Source organism: Mirounga leonina, unplaced genomic scaffold (assembly GCF_011800145.1).
Source record: "Mirounga leonina isolate KUSES-001 unplaced genomic scaffold, KU_Mleo_1.0 Mir_154, whole genome shotgun sequence".
Lineage (NCBI taxonomy): Eukaryota > Metazoa > Chordata > Mammalia > Carnivora > Phocidae > Mirounga > Mirounga leonina.
Window position 1 is genome coordinate 58,064,536 of NW_023270389.1, and position 9,913 is coordinate 58,074,448.

The window sequence follows — 9,913 nt, forward strand, 5'->3', positions numbered from 1 at the left end:
CGGCAGTGATCGGGAGCAGGGTGGGGGTGGGGTGGAGAAGGAATTTGCATCTTGTGGCTTAATCAGATCCGAAACCTAACATCCTGTTTTCTGTAGGTTGGGCACATCAGTAGCCGAAAGCCTCCTCTGACCATGGCCAGCCTCAGGAAGTGAGTGTCAACAGCCTTGCAGATGGAACCCAGCTCCCCGAGTGACCATGCCTGCAAAGTGTCCCCCCTGCACCCTGACCAGGCCCCCTGCCCTCCCTCTACCACAATTCTAAAACTCCAGACCTCACCCCTCCTCTTCGGAGACTTATCAACAGGAAGTTAAGTCAGCTGGAACACTCTATTCCCTTGACATTTTTGTTTTAATTCTGCAGCTGTGTTTAAGGCTTCATGAATTCTCTCTCTGGCTCTGTCTCTTGGGTCTGTCTGTTTGTCTGCGTGGTGCTTTTTCTCTCACACCCATGCACCAAGTCATGGTTACCATAAGGCTGGTGGACCGGAATGGGAACTAGGATTGATAAGAAGGAAGTGGGGTGGTAAGAAAGCACTTTAGGGACCGTAATAAGAGCAGTTGATGAGCTGAGGAAGGTGACTATTTGCTCAGGGATCATTACTCAGGAGAAACTATAAATGCTGAAGAGGAATTCCTAAATCATTAACAATGTGCCCTGCCCATAGCTCCTTCCTCACCCCCTCATGGTTCTTATGTCTCCCTCAGATCACCATGTGGGCATGTCTCCTTTCCTCAACATTCTAGAGTGTCTACTCGGCAGATGCCTTACTCACACTTATTCTCACTCAGGAAGCTTCTCTCCCTTCTTTTATCGCTTGTCAGCTTATCACCTAAGAAACCACAACACGGCTCAACACACGCACCTTGATCCCACTTCGTCCTCTTAATCTTTGGTGGCTGCAGTTCACCAGTCCTTCCTTGCTGAATGTCTAAATTATGTTCACATAATACTGTTCTAAGACTCATCAGGGCATTCTTTTTTTTTCTGTCCTGTTTTCTTTGCCTTCTACTGACTCTCATTCAAGTCTAGAGGGAAAAGAGCTCTAAACTCAGAGACTGGGGTCTCTAAAGCACCCTCATGTCTACAACGAAGGTGGTTATTGGTGATTATTCTTTCTCCAGGTTCTACTGCCTCAACAGACCCAAGAAGAGTGTCCCCCATCCATTATAGTAGCTGGCCCATTAAACATACATGTAAACTACCAGGGTTTTATTTATTTATTTATTTATTTATTTATTTATTTATTTATTTATATTTTTATTTTTTTAAAGACTTTATTTGCTTATTTGACAAAGAGAGAGAGAGAGAACACGAGTTGGGGGAGGAGCAGAGGGAGAGAGAGAGGGAGAAGCAGACTCCCCGCTGAGCAGGGAGCCTGATGCGATGTGGGGCTGGATCCCAGGACCCTGGGATCATGACCTAAGCCGAAGGCAGATGCTTAACTGACTGAGCCACCCAGGCACCCCTGTCAGGGTTGGTTTTAAAGGGAGTACCTGAGGCAAATGATTTACAGTCACACTGACTGGGGATGCTTTGTTAATCATTTAAAACTTAACATAGCTCATGATACAGGTATAGTCCCTTATGTCTCTGAAAACCACATCTAGAGAATCCATACACAGATCTGTTGTCAGTTCTGCATTTCTATACACTAACAATGAACAATCCAAGAAGGAAATTAAGACAACAATCCCATTTACAATGGCATAAAAAAAAATACTTAGGCGTAAACTTAACCAACCAAGGAAGTGGTAGACCTATACACTGAAAACTACAAAACATTGCTAAAAGAAACTAAAGAAGACACAAATAAATGGAAAGACATTATGTGTTTGCCCATTGGAAGATTTAATATTGCTAATATGTCCATACTACCCAAAGTTACCTACAGAGTCAATACGCTTCCTTTTAAAATCCCGATGGCATTCTTTTTAGAAATGGGAAAAAAATCCTAAAATTCATACGGAATCTCAAATTGCCTGAATCGCCAAAAAAAAAAAAAAATTCTTGAAAAACAAGAACAAAGTTGGAGGCTCACACTTCCTGCATTCAAAATATGTAACAGGGACGCCTGGGTGGCTCAGTCTTTAAGCCTCTGCCTTTGGCTCAGGTCATGATCCCAGGGTCTTGGGATCGAACCTCACGTCGGGTTGGCTCCCTGCTCTACAGGAAGCCTGCTTCTCCCTCTCCCACACCCCCTGCTTGTGTTCCCTCTCTGGCTGTGTCTCTCTGTCAAATAAATAAATAAAATCTTTAAAAAGAGCAAAAACAAAAACAAAAACATGTAACAATGCTACAGTAATCAAAACAGGTGCTGGCATAAAGACAGACACATAGACCGATGGGACAGAACAGAGAGCCCAGAAATCAACCTTTGTGTATGTGGTCAAGTGATCTTCAACAGGGTGCCAAGACCACACAATGGGGAAAGGACAGCATCTTCAACAAATGTGGTATTTGGACAATGGGATATTCACATGTGAAAGATTGAAGTTAGGTCCTTACCTTACACTATATTTAAAAATTAACTCAAAATGGATTAAAGACCTAAACGTAAGACTTAAGACCACAAAACTCCTAGAAGAAAACACAGGGGAAAATCTTTGTGACATTGGATTTGGCAACGATTTATCAGATACGACGCCAAAAGGACAGGCGACAAAAGCAAAACTAGACAAATAGGACTACATCAAACTTTAAAACGTCTGCACATTGAAGGCAACAATCAACAGAGTGAAAGGCAATCTACAGAATGGGGGGAAATAATAGCAAATTATATATCTGATAAGGGGCTTGATATCCAGAATGTATAAAGAACTCCTACGACTCAACAACAAAAAATGAGATAACTCAATTTAAAAATGGGCAAAGGGCTTGAATAGACATTGCTCAAAGAAGATACACAAATGGCCAACAAGCATATGAAAAGATGCTTAACATCACTAACCATTAGAGAAATGCAAGTTAGAATCACAGTCAGATATCCCCTCACACTCATTAGGATAGCAATTATAAAAAACACAAAATACAAAACAAGTGTTGGCGAGGATGTGCGTTGTGCACTGCTGGTGGGAATGTAAAATGGTGCGGCTGCTGTGCAAAATGGTGTAGAGTTTCCTCAAAAAACTAAAAATAGAGTTACTATATGATCCAGCAATCCCCCTTCGAGGGATATATCCAAAAGAATTTAGAACAGGATCTCAAAGAGGTATTTGCACACCTACGTTTATTGCAGCATTATTCACAATTAGCCAAGAGGTGGAGGCAGCCCAAGCGCCCACTACCAAATGAATGGAGAAAGAAAATGTGGGAGATATATATTCAATGGAATATTAGTCAGCTTTAAAAAAGAAGGAAAATCTGTCACCTGCTACAACATGTATGAACCTTGGGGACACTATGCTGAGTGAAATAAGCCAGTCACAAAAAGACAAATACTATATGGTTCCACTTATATGAGGTCCCTAGAGAAGTCAAATTCAACAGAAACAGAAAGTAGAGTGGTGGTTGCCGGGGGCTGGGGGAGGGGACAGGGAGAGTGGAGTTGTTATTCAATTGGTATAGAGTTTCCGTTCTGCAAGATGAAAAAGTTCTGGAGATCTGCTCTACAACAATGTGAATATAGTTAACACCACTGAGCTGTATGCTTAAAAATGGTTAAGAGGGTAAATTTTATTTTGTTTTTATTTTAACCACAATTAAAACTAAAAAAAGGTCGGGGTGGGGAGGGAGTAGAAGCATACATGCTTGAACATGCTTAATCATAAATTACCTTCACTGGTGCCACACCTGGGGGTTTATGTCAAAGACCAGGCCTATGACTGACTGAGTAAAGATATCTTAAAAAAAGCATATTTAGCACCAACCAGGAAAACACCTTTATAACAACTAGGCTTCCAACTGTGGTGTCTCATAAGAAGGGGCATGTCCTCCACTAGTGAAAACGAGTGAACTGAGAAGCCAATCTCAGGCAATCTCTTATGGAGATGCTATAGAGCATCCATGGTTTTGTTGTTGTTGTTGTTTTAATATATATTTTTTTAAGATTTTATTTATTTATTTGACAGAGAGAGACAGTGAGAGAAGGAACACAAGCAGGGGGAGTGGGAGAGGGAGAAGCAGGCTTCCCACTGAGCAGGGAGCCCAATGCGGGGCTCGATCCCAAGACCCTGGGATCACAACCTGAGCCGAAGGCAGACGCTTAACGACTGAGCCACCCAGGCGCCCCAGAGCATCCATGCTTCGATAGAATTGAGCAGCTTGCTTTTTCTAGGTAGCTCTAAGATGCAGATTCAAGGATTCTCAACCACAAATTGGGCTGAGAAGTGGTGATAGTGGTGCACATTACCTCAATCTCTCTGACTGCGCCATGAAATGAATTGCTGAAGCCACGGACTGAAGCCTCCATGGGGTGGATAAAGTGTAGGACAGTGATTACAGTGTGTGTCTGTGGGTCGGCGGGGTGGGACAGACAGGTGTTGAAGGAGGGGCAAAAGTAGAGCAGAAAGTGAGCAAAGCCTTGGGAGGAATGGAAGGGGAAGGGATGCATGTTTTAAACCTTAGCATCTTTCAAAGTAGGAGACAAGACGCTATGTGCCTCCTGATATGATGCAATAGGGAGGACACAGGGCCCCCTACGATGTGACATTTGCAAAAGTCATTAATTCAACCAGAGTCTAATCACGCCTCTAGTTCTAACTCCCAGTTTACAGGAAATACAGCATATGGTTCATGTATGAGCCATGAGGACTTAATCACCAAAACCTGGACTAGGATTTTCTATAGATCAAATGAACTGGTTTCTTCTATGAATAAATGACATTTGAAAAAAAGTAAAGAAAGGGAAAGTAGGAATTGTTCTAAATTGAAAGAGACTTAAGAGAAGTATCAAAATACAATGTGCAGAACTTTGCTGGATCCTGATTCTAACACACCAATGGTTTTGAGACAGATGGGAAAATTTGAATACAGATGATATGCAGAAATCTATGTCACTTTTCTTAGGTCTGATAGTGATGTTAAATAAAAAGGCTTCTATGTGTCAGAGGTATATACCGAAGTATATACACCGCACTTCAGAGGTCCAAGATTGGCTTTAAAATATTCCAGAAAAAAAATGGTTAGGGGGATAGACAAGGCAGGACTGGGAATACACTAACCACTGTTGAAAGAGTGTGGCACGTGGGAATTCATAGCATTATTCTCTCTAGGTTTGTTTATCCTTACAAATTTCCACAATAACGGGAAAACAGTGAACCCACTCAAGTTGACTAGGTATCCTAAATAGGTCTTGGCGTAGATGTCGGAAGGGACACTGAACACTTTGAGATCAATAAGTACACCTTTATCTACTCTACAGGTTGGCTTAAGGGCCATCTCCTTCATGAGGATATGGGGAGAGTTACTTCATTCATTTCCTTAAAACTTTGAGAGTCAGCTCCATGACCAAGCAACCCACACGTAGCTAACCTCCCAAGAGAAATAAGTGGTTCTATCTATCAAAGACAGGTATAAGAATGTTCACATCAGATTTATCCATAATAGTACAAAACTAGAAACAACCCAAGCATCAAAGAACAGATCAACGGATTGTGTATCATTCATACAAAAAATATGTATATAACTCAGCAGTAAAGAGAAACAAATGACTGACACACAACAACACAGATGAATTTCAAACACATAATGCTGAGCAGAACCAGACACAGAATACAGCTGTGACGTTCAAGAATACGCAAACTAAGTGAGGGTATCCTGACAGAGGCCAGAATAATAGCTATCCCTGGGTGGTGGTTTGACTGGGAAGGGGCATAGGGACCCTCTTGAGGAAATGGAAATGTCTTATATCTTGATCTGAGGCCTGGTGTGTGCATATGTAAGAACCCATCAATCTGGACATTTAAGATCAGCATGCTCTGGGGGCGCCTGGGGGGCTCAGTGGTTGAGCAGCTACGTCTGACTCTGGTCCTGGGATTGAGCCCCGCATCAGGCTCCCTGCTCAGCCGGTTGCCTGCTTCTCCCCCTCCCTCTGTTGCTCCCCCTGCTCCCCCTGCTTGTGCTCACTCTCTCTCTCAAGTAAATAAAATATTTTTTTTTAAAAAAGATCAGTGTGCTTTGTGCATTCTAGGGTATATAAAACTCAATTTTATTTTTTTAATTTAAAAAAAAATTTTTAAGATTTTATTTATTTATTTGAGAGAGAGAGAGCATGAGAAGGGGGAGGGTCAGAGGGAGAAGCAGATTCCCTGCTGAGCAGGGAGCCTAAAATGGGGCTCGATCCCAGGACCCTCGGATCATGATCTGAGCCGAAGGCAGATGCTTAACCGACTGAGCCACCCAGGCGTCCCTAAAACTCAATTTTAAAAAAGTAATTTTTAAAAATAGGAAAAGAGGGGCACCTGAGTGATCAGTCATTTGTGTCCCACTCTTGATTTTGGCTCAGGTCGTGATCTCAGGGTCGTGAGATCAAGCCTTCCATTGGGCTCCGTGCTGAGTGTGGAGCCTGCTTAGGATTGTCTTTCTCCTCCTCCCTCTGCCCCTCCCTGCTCTCTCTCTCTCTCTCTCTCTGTGTTGCAAATAAATAAATAAATAAATTTCTTTAAAAAATAAAAAAATAAAAATAGGAAAAGAAAGAAAAAAAACTTTGAAGTGTTTGGAATTTCCAAGAGAGACCTAAGTGATGGTGTAATTTAAGATAATTTTAAGGTCTAAAAACACCTAAGTTCCTGACTCTGACAGCAAGTCTCTTCTGAGGAAAATGCTGCGTGGAATGTTCTATAGTCCCGGGGTCAGGGAAAGGGTTCCAGTTCTACCCCAGACTTCCATCCTGCTTTTTCCCTTTTGCAAAATACATCAGCCCTGTTTACCCAGCTGTTTGCCTCAGTAGCAATTAAAGAACCCATTCTTTTTTCTATTTTGTTTTTCTTCTGAAAACATTCATGGCAAATTCCTGATCATCACCAATTCAATACACCAAGCCAAATGAAGATGTCATGTACAAAATAATGAGCATGCGGCCAGCAAAGAAGAAATGATTTGTTGTCCGGGACCTCCTTCTGGGACAGTGAGGCGTTGCGGGGGTGGGGGGGTGGGGGGTGGGGGGTTGGGTGGCAGAGTTCTCTAAATAGTGCCAGACATACAGTAAGAAGCCTTGGGTGCTAAGTCTAGCTATTTCCCTGACTAGTTAGGTATCCGGGGGCAAATCATGCGACCCCATCTCTTGTTATCAGTTCCACATTTGAGAATCGGGGGTGGTGAGCCTGCACGCTGTCACGCGGATTAACTAAGATCATGTGCACAATGTCTGGTGCAGCTTCTGTTGCTCAATACGTGGTGACTCTAATAAAGAGGAGGAGGAAGAAGCAACATGGCCAAGTTTCTTCTTTTTTTCATCTTCTACTTTGTAATAGTACTTTTCTCTCTTCCTATCCTCCTAGTGCCTTGAGGGTCCCCAGACTCCTCCTGCCGTAGTCAGGACCGCCCCCCTCCCCACCGCACCTCTCAGGAGTTCCACTGGATGGCTGAGATCCAGAGTCCGTGGTGTGGCCAGTGCCCCCCAGATGCCCTCTGCCAGGTGCAGAGAGCGCTGAGGTGCTGCGGAGGTGACACTGGGACTAATGACAGAGACCCAAAGCAGATTTTTCCAGATTGTGAGGTCAGCAGAAGCAAACCAGAGGATACATAAAAGCGTGCACTCTAGGGAGGGAAAAGCAAAGTCTTGGACGGCTGGGATGGTGGAGGAGAATGGGGTTGGCTTTGGACATGCTAAGGACCTTGGACCTCGGTGGGAGAAGGGGCAACCCCGGGAGAGGCTGTTTTGCAGGGGTCAGAATTGCATTTTGGGATGATGATTCTGGCCGCAGATGGAATTGGAGGCAATATGTTTGCAGACAGGGCAACAAATCAGGGGATCCTGGCCACGTCAGCTGAGACATGATAAAGACCTAACCTGGAACAGAGGCGAGGGTTTGAAAGACTTTACAAATGTCTTAGTGATTAGCTAGGACTGGCATGCAGGGGTAAGCTGGAGTTGCTGAGAATAACTAAAACTTTCAGAGGAGGATTGCCAGATTTATTGAACAAAAACACAGGACAGAGGTCCAGATGAATTTGAATTTCAGATCATCAACGAATAATTTTTAGTCTCAATGTGCAATGTGCAATAGTTCATCTAACGTTCCAATTGTACTGGGGGGTCCTGGATTTTCTCTGGTAACTCGATTTCAGAATCATTTCCCTAAAATGCAAATCTGATTTGCTTAAACCACTGTTATCTTAATTCTATCTCCCAGGTAGATAATCCTCCTGGAAAGAGACGGCCCTTGTTAGTTAGAAAGAATGTTTGGGGGGCGCCTGGGTGGCTCAGTCAGTTAAGTGTCTGCCTTTGGCTCAGGTCATGATCCGAGGGTCCTGGGATCGAGTCCCTCATGGAGCCCGCCCCATCGAGCCCCCCAGTAAGGCTCTGTACTCAGCGGGGAGTCTGCTTCTCCCTCTCCCTCTAACCGGTGTGCTTGCAGACCTGCCCTAGACTGTTCTAAATTAGAAGACGGACAAGCCCCTGATAAGAAATGGGCAAGTGGGACTGGTTCTCCTGGCCCCACTGCTCAAGAAGAGCTATGTGGGGACAGGTGAGTGGCAAGAACTTGGCTTCAAATTAGTTGGGTTGAGGCATGACCTCCCTGAGGGAGCAATCCCTTTCCCCAGGGACTGTAAGCTGATATCCCAGAAGACTGGCTGTGGGATTTGGACATAGATTGCGATCTACCTGTGCGCACAATGTCTAATTGTTCCTGATTTGTTCTGAAAGCGTCTCCTGATACTTGGTAGCAGCTCAAGTGAGTGGCAGTCCCTGGGCTGTCCAACAGAGAGGTTTGCCCAGGTTTCTTGGTGAAGACTGAAGCTATTGGAATTGGGGCGCCTTGAACTCAAACCAACCAGCCATTCTTGCCCAGGCACCTCTGACCCCAAAGGTCATGCCAAGAGCCCAGAGGCTCTGCTCATGAGTTCAGCACTTTAGCCAAATAATGGCCATCATTGTTGTGTTTCCCAAGTGCCACAAGGCTCTCTTCTCTCCAGGTTTCACTGATCCACACTGCTTGTAAAAAGACCCCTGGATTGTGTCAGCATTCCTCTGAGCTCTCTCTCTGGTTATCAAAGTCCAGACTCCTTGGTGTGGGCTGATGGATGCCTGGTGTGCTTTTCCAAGGTGGGCTAGTGAGACAAAGGACAGTCGGGGTGGGGGAGGTGAGTTAGAGTAGACGTGAGGCTGCTGTAACAAACAGACCAAAATACAATAACTTACACTAAGTTATTTCTCTCTCACGTCAAATTTCAGGTGAGTAGTTCAGAGGTGGTACACTCCAAAATGGCTTCCTCGGTCCTGCCATCACATTCCGTGTCCCCGCCATCAGGAAAGAGGAGAGCACAGGCTTTTGTTTTAAGGGGCTGGCCTGGAAGATTGCACATATCACTTCTACTTATATTTCACGTCGGCCCAAACATAATTTACATGGACAACTGTAGCTGCAAGGGAAACTGGGAAATGTAGTCTTTAGCTGAGTTGCCAGTGTGCAGTAAGAACTTCCATTGCTGTAGAAAAAGAGAATAGACCCTGGGCAGAACAGATAACCACTACCGACCGCAATAACTCTGGGAAGTTCTTGCATGAATTGAGAGGCCATTTATGTTTTCTTTAAGAAGTCTGGATTTAGAGTCAGAGTATCTGGCTTAGAGCCACATCTCTGCCTCTCAGAGTTGGCAAGTTTTGCGACATCTCTGGATCTCAGTTTCCCCCGCTGTACAATGAGGTAATGATAACTAGTCTGCCCACCTCACTGGGATGTTGAGAGGCTCAAACACACTAATTTCTCTGAGAACCTAGAGTAGGGGACACAGTCACCTGAGAAGCAGAAT